Here is a 23206-nt window from a genome sequence, read left to right as displayed (position 1 = left end):
TGCTGTTTTTATAAAGCTCAAATTTTCAAGGATCTCTCAATATTTTCCAGTCCAATGCTCTATTGTAGATCTAAGAACCCTTTCTCCCTTCAGTTGCCCTGTAAATCTTTCAACTACGCCTTCTGCTGTGCCCTGCTACTTACTAGTACTACAGCACTTTGGATGTACATTTGGCCCCATATATCTGAGGGTTGTACACTGGAGGATTAAACCAAGTAAAGATGGAAAATATTCAGAAAAGAAAATTTTAGAAAGTTCCAGAAAGCAAAACTTGAATGTACCTTGGCCAGCAGCTATTTACAGAGTATTTACATTGTATTAGGTATTTTAAGTAATTCAGAGATGATCTAAAGTATATGGGAAAGACTAGAGATCTCTTCAAGAAAATTAGAGATACCAAGGGAATATTTCATGCAAAGATGGGCTCAATAAAGGACAGAAATGGTATGGACCTAACAGAAGCAGAAGATATTAAGAAGAGATGGCAAGAATACACAGAAGAACTGTACAAAAAAGATCTTCATGACCCAGATAATCACAATGGTGTGATCACTCACACTCAGCTAGAGCCAGACATCCTGGAATGTGAAGTCAAGTGGGCCTTAGAAAGCATCACTATGAACAAAGCTAGTGGAGGTGATGGAATTCCAGTTGAGCTGTTTCAAATTCTGAAAGATGATGCTGTGAAAGTGTTGCACTCAATATGTCAGCAACCTTGGAAAACTCAGCAGTGGCCACAGGACTGGAAAAGGTCAGTTTTCGTTCCAATCCCAAAGAAAGGCAATGCCAAAGAATGCTCAAACTACCGCACAGTTGCACTCATCTCACACGCTAGCAAAGTAATGCTCAAAATTCTCCAAGCCAGGCTTCAGCAATATGTGAACCGTGAACTTCCAGATGTTCAAGCTGGTTTTAGAAAAGGCAGAGGAACCAGAGATCAAATTGCCACCATTGTTGGATTATCAAAAAAGCAAGAGAGTTGCAGAAAAACATCTATTTCTGCTATATTGATTATGTCAAAGCCTTTGAGTGTGTGGATTACAATAAACTGTGGAAAATTCTGAAAGAGATGGGAATACCAGACCACCTGACCTGCCTCTTGAGAAACCTGTATGCAGGTCAGGAAGCAACAGTTAGAACTGGACACGGAACAACAGACTGGTTCCAAATAGGAAAAGGAGTACATCAAGGCTGTATATTGTCACCCTGCTTATTTAACTTATATGCAGAGTACATCATGAGAAACGCTGGGCTGGAGGAAGCACAAGCTGGAATCAAGATTGCCGGGAGAAATATCAATAACCTCAGATATGCAGATGATACCACCCTTATGGCAGAAAGTGAAGAAGAACTAAAGATCCTCTTGATGAAAGTGAAAGAGGTGAGTGAAAAAGTTGGCTTAAAGCTCAACATTCAGAAAACTAAGGTCAGGGCATCTGGTCCCATCACTTCATGGCAAATAGATGGGCAAACAGTGGAAACAGTGGCTGACTTTATTTTTCTGGGCTTCAAAATCACTGTAGATGGTGATTGCAGCCATGAAATTAAAAGACACTTAATCCTTGGAAGGAAAGTTATGACCAACCTAGACAGCATATTAAAAAACAGAGACATTACTTTGCCAACAAAGGTCTGTCTAGTCAAGGCTATGGTTTTTCCAGTGGTCACATATGAATGTGAGAGTTGGACTATAAAGAAAGCTGAGCACCAAAGAATTGATGCTTTTGAACTGTGGTGTTGGAGAAGGCTCTTGAGAGTTCCTTGGACTGCAAGGAGATCCAACCAGTCCATCCTAAAGGAGATCAGTCCTGGGTGTTCATTGGAAGGACTGATGTTGAAGCTGAAACTCCAATACTTTGGCCACCTCTTGTGAAGAGTTGACTCATTTGAAAAGACCCTGATGCTGGGAAAGATTGAGGGCAGGAGGAGAAGGGGACAACAGAGGATGAGATGGTTGGATGGCATCACCGACTCAATGGACATGGGTCTGGGTGGACTCTGGGAGTTGGTGATGGACAGGGAGGCCTGGCATGCTGCGATTCATGGGGTCGCAAAGAGTCGGACACAACTGAGCTACTGAACTGAACTGAAAGTATATTGGAGGATATGCATAGGTTATGTGCAAATACGGTGACATTTCATATAAGGGACTTGAGAGCATTGGCAGATTTTTGGTATCTGAGAGGGTTCCTGGAATGCACCCACCTCGGATTCTGAGAGGTGACTCTACCTCCATTTATAGCCCATGTCAATTTGTACTGTCATTATTGGTTTACATCCATCTTTCTTTCCTTAGCAACTGACTCCCACACATATATAGTGAAGTGAAATGAAAGTCATTCAGTCGTGTCCAACTCTTTGTGACCCCATGGACTATACAGTCCAGGGAATTCTCCAGGACAGAATACTGAAGTGGGTATCCTTTCTCTTCTCCAGGGGATCTTCCCAACCCAAGGATTGAACCCAGGTCTCCCACATTGCAGGCAGATTATTTACTGTCTGAGCTACCAGGGAAGCCCTGGTGATACATAGTGAGTGCTCAGTAAATACTTTGAACAGATTAATTCATAATTTAATGAAAAATAAAATAAATTAGCTGAAACATATTCAATCCTTCTTATTAAATTGATGATTCCTAATTATATTGAACTCTAATAGTCTGATTAACCATAGAAATGTTCTCTTAGCAGAATTCCTTCACCACAGATGTTGTTAGATCTGAAAGTCCAAGTTTGATACCAGTGAATTTCAAGGGATTAATAAAGTATATATTAATACATACTATGTTAATAAAATATAAGAGTCCTCTTGGATAACATGAAAAGCAGCTGAAACAACGTTCTAGGTCTCTCATATTTCCCCTTCTCCTGCAGTTCATTTTCATGTTATTAATTAAACATCAATTTACCTTGGAATTCTCATCCTTCTCCAGCAACTACCATTTTTCTGTACCTCTTTCCAGCAAAATACCTCAACGCGATTGTCTATTCTTGCTGTCTCTACCAATTCTCCACATTACTGTGTCCGATAGACAGCTCTCAGTCCTCATCTGTTAAAACTCAATTTATTTAAACAACAAGGAGAAAACAGTTCACTCTTTCTCCCACCTACCCCTCCCATCTTTGGAAATCATCAATCCGTTCTGTGCATCTAAGAGATATGTACATACATGTGTAACAGAGATCAAACAGTATTTGTCTTTCTCTGTCTGACTTACTTCACTTAGCATAATGCCCTTGAGATCCATTCACATTGTGACATGTGGTAAGATTTCCTTTTTTTTTATGGTTTATTAATATTCTGTTGTATATATATACCATAATTTATCAGTTCATCCATCAATGAACACAGGTTGTTTACATAGCTTGGCTATTGTAAATAATGCTGCAATGAACAAGGAGGTGCATATATCTTTTTGTATCAGTGTTTCTTTTATTTTCTACAGATTAAATACCAGAAAGTGGAGTTGCTGGATCATATGGTAGTTCTAATTTTAATTTTTTTGAGGAAACTTCATACTGCTTTCCATAGTGGCTATCTATTACATTTTGATAGGTTGTGATGGTAATCATTGTTTTCATTGTCATTGTTTAAGTAGTTGTTGTTTAGTCCCTAAGTTGTGTCTAATGGTTTTGTAACCCCATGGACTGTGTAGCCCACCAGGGTCCTCTGTCCATGGGATTATTTAAGTCATTGCTGTTGTTGTTTAGTCACTTGGTCGTGTCCGACTCTTTATGATCTCACGGACTACATACAGCACGCCAGGTTTCCCTGTCTTTCACCATCTCTCAGAGCTTGCTCAAACTCATGTCCAATGAGTTGGTGATGTCATTCAACCATCTCATCCTCTGTTGTCCCCTTCTCCCCCTGCTTTCAATCTTTCCCAACATCAGGGTCTTTTCTAATGAGTCGGCTCCTCGCATCAGGTTGCCAAAGTATTGGAGCTTTGGCTTCAGCATCAGTCCTTCCAATGAATATTCAGAGTTGATTTCCTTCAGGATTGGGTGGTTTGATCTCCTTGTAGTCCAAGGGACTCTCAAGAGTCTTCTCCAAAGTCAGTGAAGACTTTTTCAAAGACTTTCTTTGATAAAAACTGTCCTTGACCAAACTTGAGTCAGTGCCTTGGAGTCCTTTTTTTTTTTTTTTACGCTTCACGAATTTGCGTGTCATCCTTGTGCAGGGGCCATGCTAATCTTCTCTGTATCGTTCCAATTTTAGTATATGTGTTGCCGAAGCGAGCACTGGAGTCCTTTTTTTAAACTAGACTTTGACCTTGCGCTCTGTCCTTGGCCCAACTAGTCCAGTTTTAGCAAAAATTCTGGTGAGTCAGTTTAGCGAAAATCCCCCAGCCTTGATATTACTCTGGATATCTGGTCAAATTCCTTATCCTTCACTCTCAACATCTTATCACCTTAAACTGCCTTAAGGCAAGAATCCTGTTGAGTCTGATCAGCAAGAATCCCCCTAACCTTGATGCTTCCTCTTAGTAATTTTCCATCCACTGATCCCCACTCTGCTCCTTAGCTATAAACCTCCACTTATCCTGGTTGGTTTGGATTTGAGCTTGGTCTCTCTCCCCTACCACCAAATCTTAATTGCAATAGTCCCTCTCGAATAAGTCTTCCTTACTGTCTTTGACAAGTGTCAAAAAAATTTCTTCTTTAACGTTACGTTCACTCATTCATTCATTTGTTGTTTTATTAAGCACCTATTTCTTGTCAAAACTATGCTAGGAACTGGAAATATAATGACACATAGGTAGACATATTCCATTCCTTACGGAATTTATAGCCTAAAACTTATTGGTTATGTATATTTCATTTTAAAATTATGTTGTTAATTTTTCTGTTGGGGCATTCATTTTTAAGAACTGATTGAAAATGCTCTTTTGTTTATTCAGTTGGTATGTACTGAACTCCTCCCATATACTAGGCACTGTTCTAGGAATAGGCAATATGATGTGGAACAAGATAAACAAGTTTTCTGCTTGTAAAAGAGCCTACAACAGGATCAGGGTAAGGAAAACACAGTAAATAAGCAAAGTCAAGAAAAATGTTGGTTAATGATAAATACCGTAAAATAATTAGAGAGATGTGTGATAGAAATTGTCTGAGTGACTACTTTAGATTAGATGTGCAGCTCTTTATATATTAATGATGTTCATTAAAACCTGTTGTCACATACATGGAAAACACTTTCCCCCGGTTTGATCTTAGGCTTTTAGAATTTTTGATGAAGGGTTATTTTAAAAAAAGTTTTCTAGGTAAAAGAATACATGATCGTTTTGTAAAATCTAGAAATAGAAAAGCAGGAAAAAGAAAGGCAGAAGGAAGAAGAAGAGTAAAAATAATTAATCTCATTACTCAGAGGGCTTCCCTAGTGGCTCAGATGGTAAAGAATCTGTCTGTAAAGCAGAAGACCCAGGTTTGATCCCTGGGTCAAGAAGAACCCCTAAAGAAGGGAATGGCCACCCCCTCCAGTATTCTTGCTTAGAGAATTCCATGGACAGAGGAGCCCAGTGGGCTACAGTCTGTGATTTCACCCTGCCTGTATATTTTGCCTTCCATCCTTCTTGGTCTGATCCCGTCCTCTCCAACTCTAACTCCACTCATAAGTCAACTCTACAGCAGTTAGATGGATATTCTCCCTGTCATTTTCAGTATGCATGTATATAACCTATGGATGTGTGTGTGACTAGTTTTAGTTGATAGAGAAAATACTTCATTAAAACCAACTTTTTCCACTATGTAGGACCTCTGAGGTCTGCCAGTCACTGAGGATTCTATAAAATGATAAGCAAAAAAAAGCATGAGACCTGCATATTTTCTACTTGTGTATATATTTCATTTTTCTTTTGGCTTTTCCTTGGTTTATTTTGTGTCATATTTGTTTGTTTACTTAATTTTGATGTTTCTAATTATTGAGACAAATATTTGGTGTATTTGCTTTTTCTTTCTTGTTTCAAAATACAGCTATTTAAGGCTAAAAGCTTTGCTTTCAATAAATAGGATTTCATGTGTCACAGAAGTTTTAATTTTTCCCTAACTCGTATTTAAGATCTAAATACTCTAATTACATTTTACAAGTTTTGGTCCCTCTTTATCCCAAGGGTTATTTAAAGTCATGTTCAGTTTTTTGTCTTGTTTTGTGTTTAAGAGCTTAGAATAATATAAATAACAATAAGTGTATAAGCTCTGGAGTCAAACTACTGGATTTGAATCTCAGCCCTGTCATTTACTAACAGTATAAGTCAAGGTTCAATTAGAAAAGCAGAAACCACACTAAGTATTTCAAAAAGAAATATTAAATACAGGGAATTGCTTACACAGTTGGTCTACTAAAAGGAAAAAAAAAAAAAACAGAAACTAAAGTAACCAGAGATTCCTAATTCCAGGAAAAAGCTTTCACCTTATGTTAGTTGTTACTATTATGAAATTATTATTTTGTCTTTCAGTAATAGATTTCCCCATCTGAATTGTTTTGAAACCACAATTTTAAAATATATTGATGAAATTTTTCACTTTATTTAAATATTATCAAAGTATTCTTTTATAACATAATCTTCGAGTGTTTTTTTGAGTCATCTCTCAGCTGGAAATATGAGAATGATATGCTTTTAAAGCTTATCTTTGAATGATATGCTTTTAAAGTTTATTTGTGAATGTCTTTTTGTTTCTTTTAAAAGTGAAAGAGAAGATGCACTGCTTTGCCATAAAATTCCTGGACACAATTTTTTTCCTCAAATCTTTAGAAATTTCTCCATTGTCCTCTAATTTCTTTGTTGAAGAAGGGTCTAAAACCATTTCTATTTTTGTCTCTTTGCAGCAAATTTTAGTGTAGGATTCTTTATCCTTAAAATTTTAAATTCACAAGCATAGGACTATGTAATACGTACATGCATGTTAAGTCGCTCAGTTGTGTCCAACACTTTGAGTCCCTATGGACTGTAGCCCGCCAGGCTTCTCTGTCCATGGTATTCTCCAGGCAAGAATACTGGAGTGGGTAACCATTCCCTTCTTCAGGGGATCTTCCTGACCCAGGGGTCAAACCAATGTCTCCTGCATTGCAGGCAGATTCTTTACTACTGAGCCACTGGGGAGACCTTGTCTATGTAATTGTTTATTGTTAATATGCCTGAAGATTCAGGTATTTCTTTACCTCATGGAAGTTTTCTTCTATTATATGGTAAATTATAATTTTTTATTATTTGCTTTAATTTTCTTTTTAAGGTTTCATTTATGTCAAAGTTATATTTGGCATAATTTAAAGAGTCATCAAGTTCCCTCTAGTTTGTTGTGAAAAACAGCAGTCTCCTCCACCTTACTCTATTTCTCCCTTCCAGGAATTAATTATTTTCACTTCTCTTAGCAGATTATTTTGATTGTTAACTCCTTGTATTTAAACAATATGTCTTTATTGCTACTTCTAGACTTTTTACTCTTTGTCCTAATCTATTGATTTCCCAGTGTGGTACAGAAAGAACTTTGCTTTCTTTTTTCCTCCAGCATCCTCCAAGTTTAATTACCCTTCCCATGTCCATCTTCCAGTATAACTATATCATAATTTTGATTAGATTAATAGTCAATGTTTACATTATTATTAATAAGTAAACACCATTCACAGGGTACTTCCCTGGTGGCTCAGACGGTGAAGAATCTGCCCGCAATGCAGGAGACTCGGCTTCATTCCTGGGGTCAGGAAGATCTCCTGCAGAAGGAAATGGCAACCTACTCCAGTATTCTTGCCTGGGTAATCCCATGAACAGAGGAGCCCGGCGGGCCACAATCCATGCGGTTGCGAAGAGTTGGACATGACTGAGTGACTAACACTTTCAAACATTGTTCACAGATGAGCTATATGATATGATTATTTCTTTTCTCACATAACCTTTTGGTTTTCCTAGCATTAATAATTGTCTTCTTTTTTTCATTTCCTTAGCTTTTCCTTCTTACTAATTCAGACTCTTAACCAGCTGTCAAGATGTTTATTCACATTAGGTTTTCTATCAACTTCATCTTCTTTCTAGGAACCTTCTGATCTACTTCAATTTGGCTTAGGTACCATCCTATGATCTCCTTTCACCCTCATCTTAAGAATTCCCTTTGCCTTTCTCCTATATTTGAGATTTTCTTTTCTCTATCCCATGTCTTCTTCCTGGTTTATCCTCTCATTTTCATGGAGCATATCTCTAGTACCTTCTCCAGAACAGTGCACAGAGGTAAATTTTTGGAAAAGTACTATGCCTAACTTGTTTTTATTCTACTCTGACACTTGACTGATTATTTGACTAGTATGAAATTCTAAGATAGAAATTTTTTTTTTCTAGGAATTTTAAGATATTGCTCTATTATCCTCTAGCTTCCAGGTTTGTACTTGGGCAGTATAAAACCTTTCTGATTCTTTGTAAGTGAATCAGCCTCTCTCTTTCTCTTTCCTTACAGGATATTCTATTTGTCCTTAGTAATATTCTGGAAGTATGTATCATTCAGTTCTGGAAATTTTTCTTAAATTATTTCATTGGTGAGTTTATCACTCTGTTTTCTCCTCCTAAATTTACTCTTCTATTTTCCATCTCTCTGTGTTAATTTTTTTTTCTTTTCTCTCTTTCTCTTTTTGGGTTGAGTTTACTTTCTGGAGTATTTTCTCACCACTTTCTTCCAATTATTTCACTGAATATTTGTTCATCATATTTTAAATTTTAAGAGCTCTTTTTTGTTCTTTGAACATTTTAATATAATCCTGTTCTTATTTCATGACCATAATATCTCCTCAAATATTAATGATTTTTTAAAAGTTTTCTTTTCCATACACATTCTGCTTCCTCAAGTTGTCTTTTACTATTTATTTGATTGACTTGGTCTCTTTATCTAACATTAAATATCTAGAGTCCATTTCTTTAAAACTAGGCTGGTCAGATTTTCCCAGAGAAGATACTTCTAATATCCTGCCTGGTGGATGAAGACCTGGTCACCTGTGTTGGAGGAACCAGTTGGGAGAGAGACCTAAAGGAGCCAGTGTGCACCGTACAACCATCCCATAATCTTCTCAGCTTCAGTGCTGTATTTGGCTTTCCACTTTGCCATGTGTTTTCCAGAGAAGATACCCTCTGTTTTACCCTTTTCAGATATAAACCTCTAGTCTTTTTCCAGAGCTGGAGGGAACAGTCACCTGGTCACTCAGTGTGGGGAAGAGAATCAAACTACTCCTTTAAGGTATTTTAATGGGTTGTTAGGAGAAGTTAATGGACACCTAGCCAGATGCCTTCTTAAACTGAGACTCAGTGTTTTCATTTTGGAAACCTGTTGTATTCACTGAAATGGACAGATTAAAGAATTGAAGTAAGATGTACTTGTTATAATTGACATAAAACATAAATTGAGGTTCCTGAAATAGTCAAGGAGAGCAGTGTGAGAGTCCCTGTCCCATCCTTACTGAGTCACTTACTCGTTTTTTTAAATTATGAATATTTTATTCAGTCATTTTTGTTTACAACTGAAAGTCTGGGCATTCAAAATTAACATCCTTGCCCATGAGCTTCTTATAGACACCAGAAAATGTTTCAACTTTGTGTTTCACATTGTCTGCTGTGCTTCATCCAAATGAGCCTTTAGGAGCTGGCTGCCAGCCAGTTTGACTTGGATTATCTTGCCCACAATCTCACTTGGGAAAAACCAAGTCATCCAGGATCCCATTGTGCCCAGCTGTCAAAGCGCAGCTCCTGAGATATTTTTGCTTATTTTTTTGTACAGCTTTTTTGAGTTGGCTTAGGTAGAATTCTCCTCTGGACACTAAAGATAACATGCTTCCCACTGAACTTTTTCTCCAGTTCACGAACTAACTGGACTTGGGTTTTCTGAAAAGATTTCAGTTGAGGAATGGAAACAAAGATTGTCATAGCTTTCTGACCACCATCAGCTTCATTTTCTTGGCTCCTGTTATATTCAGCTTCCTTAGTGGAGCCCTGAGTTCCAGGTTGATCTCAAACTCCTGGAGAGCCTGGGAGACACCAGATTTCAACTCCCGCTTCTTGCCTTTGGGCTTCACAGTCTTAGTGCTCAGAACTGAAAGAAAGTGAAAGTGAAGTCACTCAGTCGTGTCCGACTCTTTGTGACTCCATGGACTGTAGCCCGCCAGGCTTCTCCGTCCATGGGGTTTTCCAGGCAAAAGTACTGGAGTGGGTTGCCACTTCCTTCTCCAGGGGATCTTCCCCACCCAGGGATCGAACCCAGGTCTCCCGCATTGCAGGCATACGCTTTACCCTCTAAGTCACCAGGGAAGCTCACATGGCCTAATCCCTTCTAAGGAGGCCAATACTCATTTGCCTGGCCAACACCTGGCCTGAAAAGAGCATGGCATCATTTTTCGGGGTTTTTTTTTCAGTTTTGCTGGGTCTTTGTTGCTGCTTGGGCTTTTCTCTAGTTGTAGACAGTGGAAGCTACTATTTGTTTCAGTGCACAGGCTTCTCATTGCAGTGACTTCTCTTGTTGTGAAGCACAGGCTCTAGGCTCTAGGCACATGGGCTTCAGTAGTTGCAGCATTCAGGCTCAGTTGTTGAGATGTATCCTTGAGATCTTTTTGCCATCAGTCCATAACCTCTTAGTTGGATTTTGACTTTAGGTATGTGATCTGTGTCTAGGGAACAACAGAAGCTATATCTCATTCACATAGGCATTAACTCTAGGACTCTGGTCTCAGAACTTCAGCTCTGATTGCCTGAGGGACCACTCAAACACTCACAGTTAGGATGTCCTCCTAGAGGTCTTATTCTGACTCTTTAGAATTATGATGCTTAGAGTGTGTGTTCTGTAGATGAGTACCAGCCCATTGACTGGTCCATGGTGAGATAAGTACAGAAATTAAGAATAAACATTTATACTATATAAATTACATATAATTTACAGAATATTTGAAACACTTTGGAAATGAAAAGGGGGATATGATTCTGCACCTCCAGTTCCAATGTGTGGGGTTTTTCCACTCACCACCTATTCACAGACACTAGTTAGATATCTTGCAATTTTACTCAATTTTACTCTGACACTGTCTCCTTGGAGATAGCATCAGATCCCACAGGTTAAGGACTCAGTCCTACAAGACTGAAACCCCTGTTTCAGATACCAATCACAAGTTCAGGTCATCATATGTGCTTCTGACTGACTGGTTATGAATCAAAGGTTTAAGTGACCCACTCCTTGGGTTCCATTAATTTGCTAGAGCAGATCATAGAACTCAGAGAAACATTTTGCTTATTAGCTTATCAGTTTATTATAAAACAGTATAACTCAGGAACAGTCAGATGAAAGAGACACATAGGGCAAAATATGCGGGAAGGGGCTCAGAGCATCCATGCCCTCTCTTAGAGCATCCACTCTCACACCATTGTCTTATAGCTGGCTGTTCACCAACTTAGACCCCAGGTTTTGAGTTTTTATGGAGGCTTCATTACATAGGCATGATTGATCAAATCATTGGCCATTGGCAATCACTCAACTTGCAACCTCCATCCCTGATCCCCTCCCAAGAAGTGGGTGGGGAAGGGGACAGGGTGACTGAAATTTCCAATCCTCCAATCACACAATTGTTTCCTCTGACAACCAGCCCTCATCCTTGGGAATTCTCCAAAAGTCACTTCATTAATATAAACTCAGATATGGTTGAAAGGGATTTATTGTGATTATCAAGACACTTCTATTGCTCTTATCTCTAGGAAATTCCAGTGGTTTTACGAGTTCTGTGCCAGAAGCAGGGATGCAGACCAAGTATATATTTCTTACTATAAATCACAGCATCATAAGGGATTATTAATAATTACGCCAGAACAACAGATATTACCTGGACTGTCAGGCAAACAGAAACATATGGTCACCTCCTCCACAGGTTTCACTGGTGGTAGAGCCCTGTGGTACGCCTTTCAAATGACCTCCTGAACCTCTCTTTTCCTAAGTGCAATATACCCTAATTTCCAAATTCCAGGCCCCATGCCCCTGATAAGATAGCCCAGCAATTACAGTTTTGCCCACGACTTCCTAAACCATTCTTGGAAATTGGCTTATAATTGGACATGCTGTTCTGCCTACTTGCCCCATTCTGAGGCTTCCTTCCAGTGACTGTCTTCCCCCAAGAGGGTATTTCTGAGAGCAGGGTTCAGTCTTCCGCCATACCACAATGAGGAGTCATAAAATATGATTCATAGTCATGATTATTAAATAAACTACTGAGTGCAGCAGTAGCTTCAATTCATTAGAAACTTCAGAGTTTAAGTGCTTCTTGGCAAATATTTTCTAAATAGTCCTGGTAGGTTTAACAAGAAGTCAGAGATTAGACAATGGGAAAAATCAACAGTCTTTCAGCCAACCCTCTGCTAGGAGCATCTGTGAAATATCATGCATTACTTGGGAATTATTATAGTAGTCTTCAAATGTTTTCACTAACATAATCACTAAGTCCATTTTTACAAACCCTATATTCCTTCATATATTTTAAAGCTGACATATAAGAATTTTCATCACAAGTCTAAATAATTGCAAAGGATATAATTTATGCCATCTCATAAATACTGTCATTTAAAAATGAAACTATTCCATCACTCCTTTTAATGTACAGGATGTAGACAAACTACCATATATTTAATAGAATACAAATACTCACCATCATCCATTTAAAAATACTCTTAACTTCTTCTCCAACAACTAAGAATTTCACAATTATTGGTTTTTCTTCTAGAATGCATATTTCTAATTCCCCCACAGAAGTTTATCCTATAGTAATAAATGCTTAGTTTTTTTTTCATTGATTGGATCATTTTATTTCTTCATGCTAAAAGCTAATTAATTTTTAGTTTTTAATTTCCTATAAGTATAAATTTCTGTTTAAAAAATTTCTTCTGGTTGACAATTATTAGCTTTATACAACTAATTAAAACAATATAAATGTAACACAAATTTTGATAAATTGACAAAAAGTAGAAATATATTGGGAATGCATTTTTTTTCAGTTATTTATCAATCGTTAAGGCAGGGTATACATTTTTTAATTGACATATAATTGATTTACAATGTTGTGGTAGTTTTAGGTAAACAGCAAAGTGAATCACCATATATTTTATATATATATAATACATGTGTGTGTTATACAGTTGGTCCTTATTATTTATTTTACATATAGCAGTTTGTATCTGTTAACCCCAAACTCCTAATTTATCCTTTTCCCCCACCTTTCTCCTTTAGTAAGCTAAGATTGTTTTCTATGTCTGAATGTTTCTATTTTGTAATTAAGTTCATTTGTATACTTTTTTCTTAAGATTCCACATATAAGTGATATTGTATGATACCTGTCTTTCTCTGTCTGACTTTCTTCACTTGGTATGATAATCTGTAGGTACAACCATGTTGCTGTAAATGGCATGATTTCATTCTTTTTTATAGCTGAGTAATATTCCATTGGGGCTTCCCAGGTGGCTCAGTGATGAACAATCCCCCTGCCAAGCAGGAGACGTGGGTTCCATCACTGGGTCAGGAAGATCCCCTGGAGAAGGATGTGGTAGTCCACTCCAATATTCCTGCCTAGGAAATCCCATGGACAGAGGAGCTTGGTGGGCTACAGTCCATGAGGTCACAAAGAGTCAGACATGACTTAGTGACTAAACAACAGCAATATTTCATTGTTTGTGTGTATATGTACATATGTATCACATCTTCTTTATCCATTCATCCACAGATGGACACTTAGGTTGTTCCAAGTCTTGGCTATTATAAATAGTGCTGCTATGAATATTAAGGTACATGTATCTTCTTGAATTATAGTTTTTATCTTTTCTGAATATATGCCCAGGAGTGTGATTGCTGGATCATATGGTAACTCTATTTTGTATGGTTTTAAGGAACCGCCATACTGTTCTCCATAGTGGTTGCACCAATTTACAGGAAATGCATTTCTTTACAAGATGAATAGGGCTTTTAAATTTTTAGTTCATTAATCCCATCAATTCTATGTCTAGTTTTTATTTTTATAGATGTAAACACTGGGAAAACTTGTTCAGTACATACCCAGATGGGACTTGAAGTTTCCTTCAGCAGGACCACTTATTTCCTTACATGCCTGAAATATAAGCACCTTCAAAAATGGTATGAGATCTAGTCTCAAAAATTACTTTGAATGATATATCAACTTTAACTAGATTCATCTTTTAAAAATCTATCAAAAGAAAAAAAATGAAAACTACTACTTGCAGAAATTTATTATGCAGTCATTGGAGCCATTCACATCCTCGGTTACTGGGAAATATATAAAAAAGGTTCTAGCAAGGTTTAGTAGGGCTTCCCAGGTGATGCTAGTGGTAAAGAATATGCCTGCTAATCCTGAAGATGCAGGAGTCATGGGTTTGATCCTGGTTGGAAGGATCCCCTAGCATAGGAAACAGCACCCCACTTCAGTATTCTCCCCTGGAAAATTTCATGGGCAGAGGAGGCTGGTGGGCTACAGTCCACAGGGCCACAGAGTCCGACAGGCTGAGTGACTGAGCACTCGTGCACACATACACAGACACACACACACAAAGATTTAACACACGACTGCTATTCTTTCTCTTAGAGCCGCCTAGTTTAACCCAATATTTTCAAGACAAGTTGAAAAAATAGAAATAATGTTAATTTCAAAGCACTCTTTCCAATATAATATTTCTTAATAAAATTCTATTTTTATAATCTGATTTAAATATTCTTTTGCCAAAACTATGGAGATAGATTTTACCCGTTTAATTTGTAAATTCATTTAACTTGAGTACTTTTTGTAATCTAAATAGTAAACTCACTCCTCATGGTCAAAGCAACCACGTAAATCACACTTACTTTGTGAGAAAAGTCTGGCTTCTTTTCTTCCCCCTTAACTTTATTTACAATACATATACAGTGTGTATTTATATATTTCAAGAAAGATTACAAAGCACTGGGAGACAAATTATAGATAGTATCTGACAACATTACTGAAAACAATTGAGATTAAAATATTAGAGATCTAATATAATTGGCCTTTTCCCTTTTTATATTATAAAACAAGATGAAAATAATATACTATTTTTTTATTATTTATTTTGGAATAATGAGATAGCATGTGTAGCTGAAGTTACAAGAAAGTCATTTATTAAACAAGGAGCATGAAAAAAAGCATTGCATGCTTTTTGCTAAATATGTGTGGCATGTATCAAATACAAATGTTTGGCTTCTCATGTTAAGAATCATATATAAAAATCAGAAATATCTCTAATAACACTTTAATTATTATGTTCAAACTTTCCTGTGTATCTAATAAAAAAGAAAGGTACTGTTAAAACTATTTGGCCTGGCAGCTGACATCTATTTTAGTTTTTGTTTTTATTCAGTTTTAGAAAATATTAAATAATTAGATGAAATAAGATAAAGATTAACTGTAGCTGGAATAAATTTTCCTTATATGTTTTATAAAATAGATTTTAACATATTGATTCACACTGAATTTTAAACAAATTAAAATCTTCATGTAAAATACTATATTGTAGTCCCAGAAAACAGACAAATTATGTTGGAGTTGTACTGCTTATTCAGTTTGAACATGCTCTTCTTTCCAGCTAAGATATTCTAAGGATGACTATTAAGAGTTTCCTAAAAGAATTGCTTGTATTTTAAAAAGTTGCTTATAGACTTGAATATTTTTCACCAATGCTTTCTTTGGTTTCCCCTCATGGGACTCCTCCTAAAAAATGATGTATCCTATGTTACTCAATTATAAAAAGGAATGCATTTGAGTCAGCCCTAATGAGGTGGATGAACCTAGAGCCTATTATACAGAGTGAAGTAAGTCAGAAAGAGAAAGACAAATGTTGTATATTGATGCACGCATATGGAATCCAGAAAGATGGTACTGAGGATCCTGTTTGCAGGGCAGCAATGGACATGCAGACATAGAGAACAGAATTGTGGACACAGTGGGGGAAGGAGAGGGTGTGACGAATTGAGAGAATAGCATGGAAACATATACATTACCATATGTAAAATAGATAACAAGTGGAAATTTGCTGTGTGACACAGGGAACTCAACCTGGTGCTCTGTGACAATCTAGAGAGATGGGATGGAGAGGGGGATAGGAGGGGGGGTTCAAGAGGAAGGGGACATATGTATACCTATGGCTGATTCATGTTGATGTATGGCAGAAACCAACTCAATATGGTAAAGCAATTACCCTCCATTTGAAAAATATTTTAAAAATGATGCATCCTTCGACAATCGTTGAGGAATAGAAGAGGCAAAGTCATTAAATGAAAATTGTCATTCCTCCTCTACATTCACACTGAGTTAGATATATCCCAATAGGAACAAAATATTCCATTTCTAACCCCGAGATTTACCTTCAACAGAAATAACTATAACATACAAAGCCTTAAGGCATGCGTTTGGTGACTACCAACAAAATTCTGTAAAGCAATTATTCTTCAGTTAAAAAAGTAGATAAATTAAAAAAAGTAATAAGATGTTTCCCAAACCAGTTGTTTCCCATAGTCCTTTTGTTTGGCTCTCTGGAGGATTTCACACAGTGAGGTAAATGATGACACCTATGCCTTCTGTTTGTAAAGTGGGAGAAAGACTATTGTGAAAGGGCAGGTAGAGAGTCAGCACATACCTTTACCACAGACAGGTCAATTTTAGGACACAATTTGTATGAAAACGGAACAATCTTGAATTAATTTTCCTAAAATTGTATGTCCACATTCCCTTTGGCTTACAATTTATGTCTTCTCCTGTTGAATTACTACACAGTGAAGATTCTTTTGTTGTTGTTGTTGTTAATGTTTATTTATTTGGCTGTATCCAGTCCTAATTACAGCACACAGGATCTTTGCTGCATCATGCAGGATCTTTTGTTGTGGCGCACGGACTCTAGTTGTGGCACATGGGCTCCAGAAGTTGTGGAGCGCAGGCTCAGTTGCTCCGGGGCATGTGGGATCTTAGTTCCCCGGCCAGGGATCAATCCCACTCCCAATCCCATGGACAGAGGAGGCTGGCAGTCTACAGTCCATGGTGTCGCAAAGAATTGGACACAAGCTGGAAGAAACACAAGCTGGAATCAAAATTGCCGGGAGAAATATCAATAAACTCAGATATGCAGATACTGCTGCTGCTAAGTCGCTTCAGTCATGTCCGACTCTATGCGACCCCATAGACGGCAGCCCACCAGGCTCCGCCATCCCTGGGATTCTCCAGGCAAGAACACTGGAGTGGGTTGCCATTTCCTTCTCCAATGCATGAAAGTGAAAAGTGAAAGTGAAGTTGCTCAGGCGTGACCGACTCTTTGTGACCCCATGGACTGCAGCCTACCAGGCTCTTCTGTCCATGGGATTTCCAGGCAAAAATACTGGAGTGGGGTGCCATTGCCTTCTCCAGATATGCAGATGACACCACCCTTATGGCAGAAAGTGAAGAAGAACTAAAGAGCCTCTTGATGAAAGTGAAAGAGGAGAGTGAAAAAGTTGGCTTAAAGCTCAACATTCAGAAAACTAAGATCATGGCATCTGGTCCCATCACTTCATGGCAAATAGATGGGGAAACAGTGGAAACAGTGTCAGACTTTATTTTTTGGGGCTCCAAAATCACTGCTGATGGTGATTGCAGCCATGAAATTAAAAGACGCTTACTCCTTGGAAGGAAGGTTATGACCAACCTAGATAGCATATTGAAAAACAGAGACGTTACTTTGCCAACAAAGGTCCATCTAGTCAAGGCTATGGTTTTTCCAGTGGCCATAAATGGATGTGAGAGTTGGACGGTGAAGAAAGCTGAGCACCAAAGAATTGATGGTTTTGAACTGTGGTGTTGGAGAAGACTCTTGAGAGTCCCTTGGACTGCAAGGAGATCCAACCAGTCCATCCTAAAGGAGATCAGTCCTGGGTGTTCATTGGAAGGACTGATGTTGAAGCTGAAACTCCAATACTTTGGCCACCTCATGTGAAGAGTTGACTCATTGGAAAAGACCTTAATGCTGGGAAGGATTGAGGGCAGGAGGAGAAGGGGACGACAGAGGATGAGATCGTTGGATGGCATCACTGACTCGATGGACATGGGTTTGGGTAGACTCCGAGAGTTGGTGATGGACAGGGAGGCCTGGCGTGCTGTGACTCATGGGGTCGCAAAGAGTCAGACACAACTGAGCGACTGAACTGAACTGAACTGAGCGACTATCAGTTCACTTCTTTTTCTTTTTTCAAATTTATTTTTAGTTGGATGATAATTGCTTTACAATGTTGTGTTGGTTTCTGCCATACACCAGTGTGAATCAGCCATTAGTATACATGTATCCCCTCCCTCTTAAACCTACCTCCCATCCCTGCCATCCTACCCCTCTAGGTTGTCACAGAGCACCAGGTTGAGCTCCCTATGTTATATAGCAACTTCCCACTAGTTATTTATTTTACATATGGTAATGCATATGTTTCAACACTACTCTCTCAATTTATCCCACCCTCTTCTTCCCCTGCTGTGTCCACAAGACTGTTCTCTATGTCTGCACCTCTATGCCTGCCCTGCAAATAGGTTCATCAGTACCATTTTTCTATCTTCCATGCATGCATGCATGCTCAGTTGCTCAGTAGTCCGACTCTTTGCAACCCCATGGACTGTAGACCTCTAGTTTCCTTTGTCCATGGAATTTTCCAGGCAAGAATACTGGAGTGGATTGCCATTTCTTCCACCAGCTAATTTCCATATATATGCATTAACATATGATATTTGTTTTTCTCTTTCTGACTTACTTCACTCAGTATACAGGCTCTAGGTTCATCCACCTCAGTTCAGTTCAGTTCAGTTCAGTTCAGTCACTCAGTCGTCTCCGACTCTGAGTCAAATTTGTTCCTTTTTATGGCCGAGTAATGTTCCATTGTACATATGTACCACAACTTCTTTATCCATTCATCTGTCAGTGTACATTTAGGTTGCTTCCATGTCCTGGCTATTGCAAAGAGTGCTGCAGTGAACATTGGGGATACATGTGTCTTTTTTAATTATGTTTTTCTCAGGGTATATGCTCAGTAGTGAGAGTGCTGGGTCATATGGTAGTTTTATTCCTCGTTTTTTAAGAAATTACCATACTGTTCTCCACAGTGTCTGTATCAACTTCCATTCCCACCAACAGTGCAAGAGGTTTCCCTTTTCTCCACACCTTGGCAGGCAAATTCTTGACTACTGAACCACTGAGGAAGTGTCTGCCTAGTGAGCATCCCACATTTTTCCCTATCCCTCTGGTCCCTAACTTTCCTGCAGTTATTTATGCTACTAAGACATTTTTCAAAAGTTAAAAAAAAAATAGGTTAAAAAGCAATAGTATTTATAGTGGAACAATTCCCATTACAAATACTTAGAAATGCTGGATAAAATACAGGAAAAAGTCTTTAAAAACATAGGTGAGCTTGAAAGAGAGAAGTCTGCAGATAGTAAGAAAGGAAGCAAATGCTGAAATCTGAGGGAAAAGATTCCAGTGACTATTGCAAATGAGTAGTGGAGGGGTTAGAGGGACTACCTAAGTTAGGGACTTGGATTTTAAGGCATATGCAAAAATAGAGAACAGGTTCAGGATCAGAATAGAGGACATATCCTGGACCAGGAAAGGAAACCAGAACAGAAATCTCTCTGAGAGGCTGAAACTACCAAAGGGTAGCACCTCAATGAAAAGACAGTAGAAGAAAATCTGCTCACCAGCACAGGGAGGTAACAAGGAAATCCATATTCCTTTGCCCATACACTGGTTAAGGAAAAATGTTTTCACTGAAACATTGAAAACTCAGGCCTGCTTCTCACAGCAGTTTTGACTCTGACTTAACACTACCTTGGAAGTCCAGCAGTCCCTAAGTTAAGAAACTAACATAAAAATTGACCCTGGGCCAATGGAAAACCTTGAGGCACTTACAGGAGCAAATGTAACATCCTGAAGGGATGATACTTCACCTAAGGTCACATGAGGTTCTCATGGAATAAAGCCAGTCCAGGAAAAATAGAGTTTTTATAATAAAAGAGGATAAAACACACAAAAAAGAAATCAAACAGGAGCTTACTCAGGAGACATAAAGCAGAATTAGAGCCCTAAATTTCTGAAATATTAGACTGATAATCTAGAAAAGAATATAAAATGAGTATGCCTAAAATAATTAGACATGAAAGAAATGTTTTTAAACCCCTGCTTGTTGGCATCTGTTAACATTGCACTGGCCTAGGTAAGCTATGTGGCCAAACCCACAGTCAGAAGAGGAGGGGACTACAGAGTTACATGGCAAAGGCTGAGAAGACAGAGAGTTCTTACTGGGGGGCATTAACAGAACACACAACTGCGTTTATTATTGTTTTGTTGTTGCTGTTGTTTAGTTATGTCTTTGGCCACCTGATTCGAAGAGCTGACTCACTGGAAAAGACCCTGATGCTAGAAAGGACAGAAGGCAGGAAGAGAAGGGGACCACAGAGGATGAGATGGTTGGATGGCATCACCGACTCAATGGACATGAGTTCGAGCAAGCTCCAGGAGATGATGAAGGACAGGGAAGCCTGGCATGCTGCAACCCTTGGAGTTGCAAAGAGTCAGACATGACTGAGCGACAGAACCACAACAAGTCATGTCTGACTCCACGACCCCATGGACTGTAGCCCGCCAGGCTCATCAGTCCATGAGATTCTCTAGGCAAGAATACTGGAGTGGGTAGCCATTTCCTTCTCCAGGATATCTTGCCGACCCAGGGATGTTTATCTGTTTAATAAACTCCGTATAGTTCATCTTCAATTGTCATTCCCTTTCTTAAAGTAAAATTTCTTCTATTGTTATTTAAGAAACATATAAGAAACAAATCAGGATAGACAAGCAAAATGAATGTAAAGAAATATGATAATGACCCTCACAGAGACAACCACTCGATGAATAGTCTTCTCAATTTTTGTCTCTCTCTATCTCTGTATATATATATATATGTATTATTATGTCTAGATAGGTTATAGAATTATTTTTAAATTATATAATATAAAAATTAATTTAGAATGGCTATTAGGTCTCAATGAAAAGTCATGTTTCACAGAATGATATGTAAAATTCATCTGCACGTGGAAAATCACTGTCTTCAGGCACAGACTTTTATACTATATGCAACTTTTATCTTTTGAATGAGATGTCTCTTTAACAATTGTATCTGCTGGTTTTCATGTGGTCACTGATATTACTACATGCCTTGTGGGATGCTAAATGTTTATATTTTATGAAGTTATATGTTTATCATACATTTTCTTGAAAAATTAAAAGTATTGAATTTTTGTTAAATGCACTTTTTTTCCTTTGAGCTTATTTTTGTTAATGATTTTATTGCACAGTGTTAAAAGTGTTACAAAACAATAGCATAAATAAACAATAGTATATTATCACCATGCAATGAATGGCAAAACCTCTGTGACAAGCGTGTCCAATCTACTTTCAATACACTCTATTGCAGCACTATGCAGTCTCTATTTCCTGCACATAATTCACATAATCTAACCTGGAATTTCCCAGGTTTCCTACTGACTGGTGCCCTAGCAGGCCTGGCAATGTTGTGTGGTATGCCAAATAGTCCTCAGGGACTGCCACATCTAATACTTCCCCCACCGCCCCCCAAAGTCACACAGAGTTCACTGTCTTGGCCTGATTTTATCAGTAAGTACCCAGCACGTTGTTCTTGAAAGAAAATTCACAGCTACCTTGCCTCCGGAAAGGACTTGGAAAAGAGCTGACCAGATTATTGCTGGTTATATTTCAATTTTAACCATGAGTTGTAGTGAGAATTCTTTTTGCTGCTGATGCATCACACACACTAGAGATGGCAGAAACTAAAGTGCAAAGTGTGATGGTGGTGGTTTAATCACTAAGTCGTGTCTGACTCTTTTGCAACCCCATGGACTGAAGCCTACAGGCTCCTCTGTCCATGGGATTTCCCAGGCAAGAATACTGGAGTAGGTTGCCATTTCCTTCTCCAGGGATCTTCCCGACCCAGGGATTGAACCCATGTCTCCTGCATTGGCAGTAGGATTCTTTACCACTGAACAACCAGGGAAGCCCCAAAGTACAAACTCATGAGTTTACCAAACTCATTCTAGCATATTGTAATGCAATTATTAATAATAGTATGTGGTTTTAAAAAGTGACAAATCTGAGACAAATGCCAAAATGGACTGCAGTTGGACCACAGTAAACCTGAAGCACTGTTGCCCTAATTATAAAGCTGTGGTAATTAAGACAATGCATTGTGGGCACAATGATAGACAAATAGACCATTGGGGGAATAGTCCAACTGACCAAAGGATAAATGGAACTTGATACATTATTGACCTGTGAGGAAAGAGTATTTCGTCCTGGGAAATCTGGTTATCTATGCAGAAGAAAATAAAAGTGGAGTGGACCTTTACCTTACACCACTCATAAAAATTCAATTCAGAATTGACTTAAGTGTGAAGGGCAAATGTATAAAATATATAGAAAAAAATGAGTAGAAGAGCTTTATGACTTTGAGGTGGGAAAGATTCTTTAAATGAAACACACAAAAAATAAACCTTTAGGAAACAAGATTGATAAGCTTGATGACATTAATATCAATGACTTTTGTTCATAAAAATATACCATAAAGAGAGTAAAGAGAGAAGCTACAAACTCAATTAAAATATCTTCAACTCAAGTAACAGAAGTTTAGGATCCAGAATATGTAAAGAACTCCTATGAATCAACTAGAGAAATACTGCTGCTGCTGCTGCTAAGTCACTTCAGTTGTGTCCGACTCTGTGCGACCCCATAGACGGCAGCCCACCAGGCTCCCCCGTCCCCAGGATTCTCCAGGTAAGAACACTGGAGTGGGTTGCCATTTCCTTCTCCAATGCTTGAAAGTGAAAAGTGAAAGTGAAGTCGCTCAGTCGTGTCTGACTCTTCGCGACCCCATGGACTGCAGCCTACCAGGCTCCTCCATCCATGGGATTTTCCAGGCAAGAGTACTGGAGTGGAGTGCCATTGCCTTCTCCGAGAGAAATACAACACAATAGAAAAATGCAGAAAAAGACATGACATGACATTTAACAAGACAAAAAATGTGAATTTCAATCAGTCCACAAAAAGATGATTGATCTCATTTATAATCAATTTATAATCAGGGACATGCAATATAAAACCATAGTAAGATATTTTTATCAC

At 38.2% G+C, this 23206-nt stretch overlaps 1 non-coding gene across 1 annotated transcript; it reads right to left on the bottom strand.

The window, feature by feature from the left end:
* Positions 1-4135: 4135 nt before the first annotated feature.
* Positions 4136-4242, bottom strand: LOC145504014 (U6 spliceosomal RNA). The gene has a single exon (XR_014052007.1). It is a non-coding gene; the product is annotated as a U6 spliceosomal RNA (small nuclear RNA).
* Between the last annotated feature and the right edge of the window lie 18964 nt (positions 4243-23206).

The sequence above is a fragment of the Giraffa tippelskirchi genome, chromosome 4, assembly GCF_054371585.1.
Source record: "Giraffa tippelskirchi isolate mGirTip1 chromosome 4, T2T-mGirTip1v1.2.pri, whole genome shotgun sequence".
NCBI lineage: Eukaryota > Metazoa > Chordata > Mammalia > Artiodactyla > Giraffidae > Giraffa > Giraffa tippelskirchi.
The sequence above is the reverse complement of the archived record's forward strand: the minus strand, read 5'-3'. Positions and strand labels throughout refer to the sequence as shown.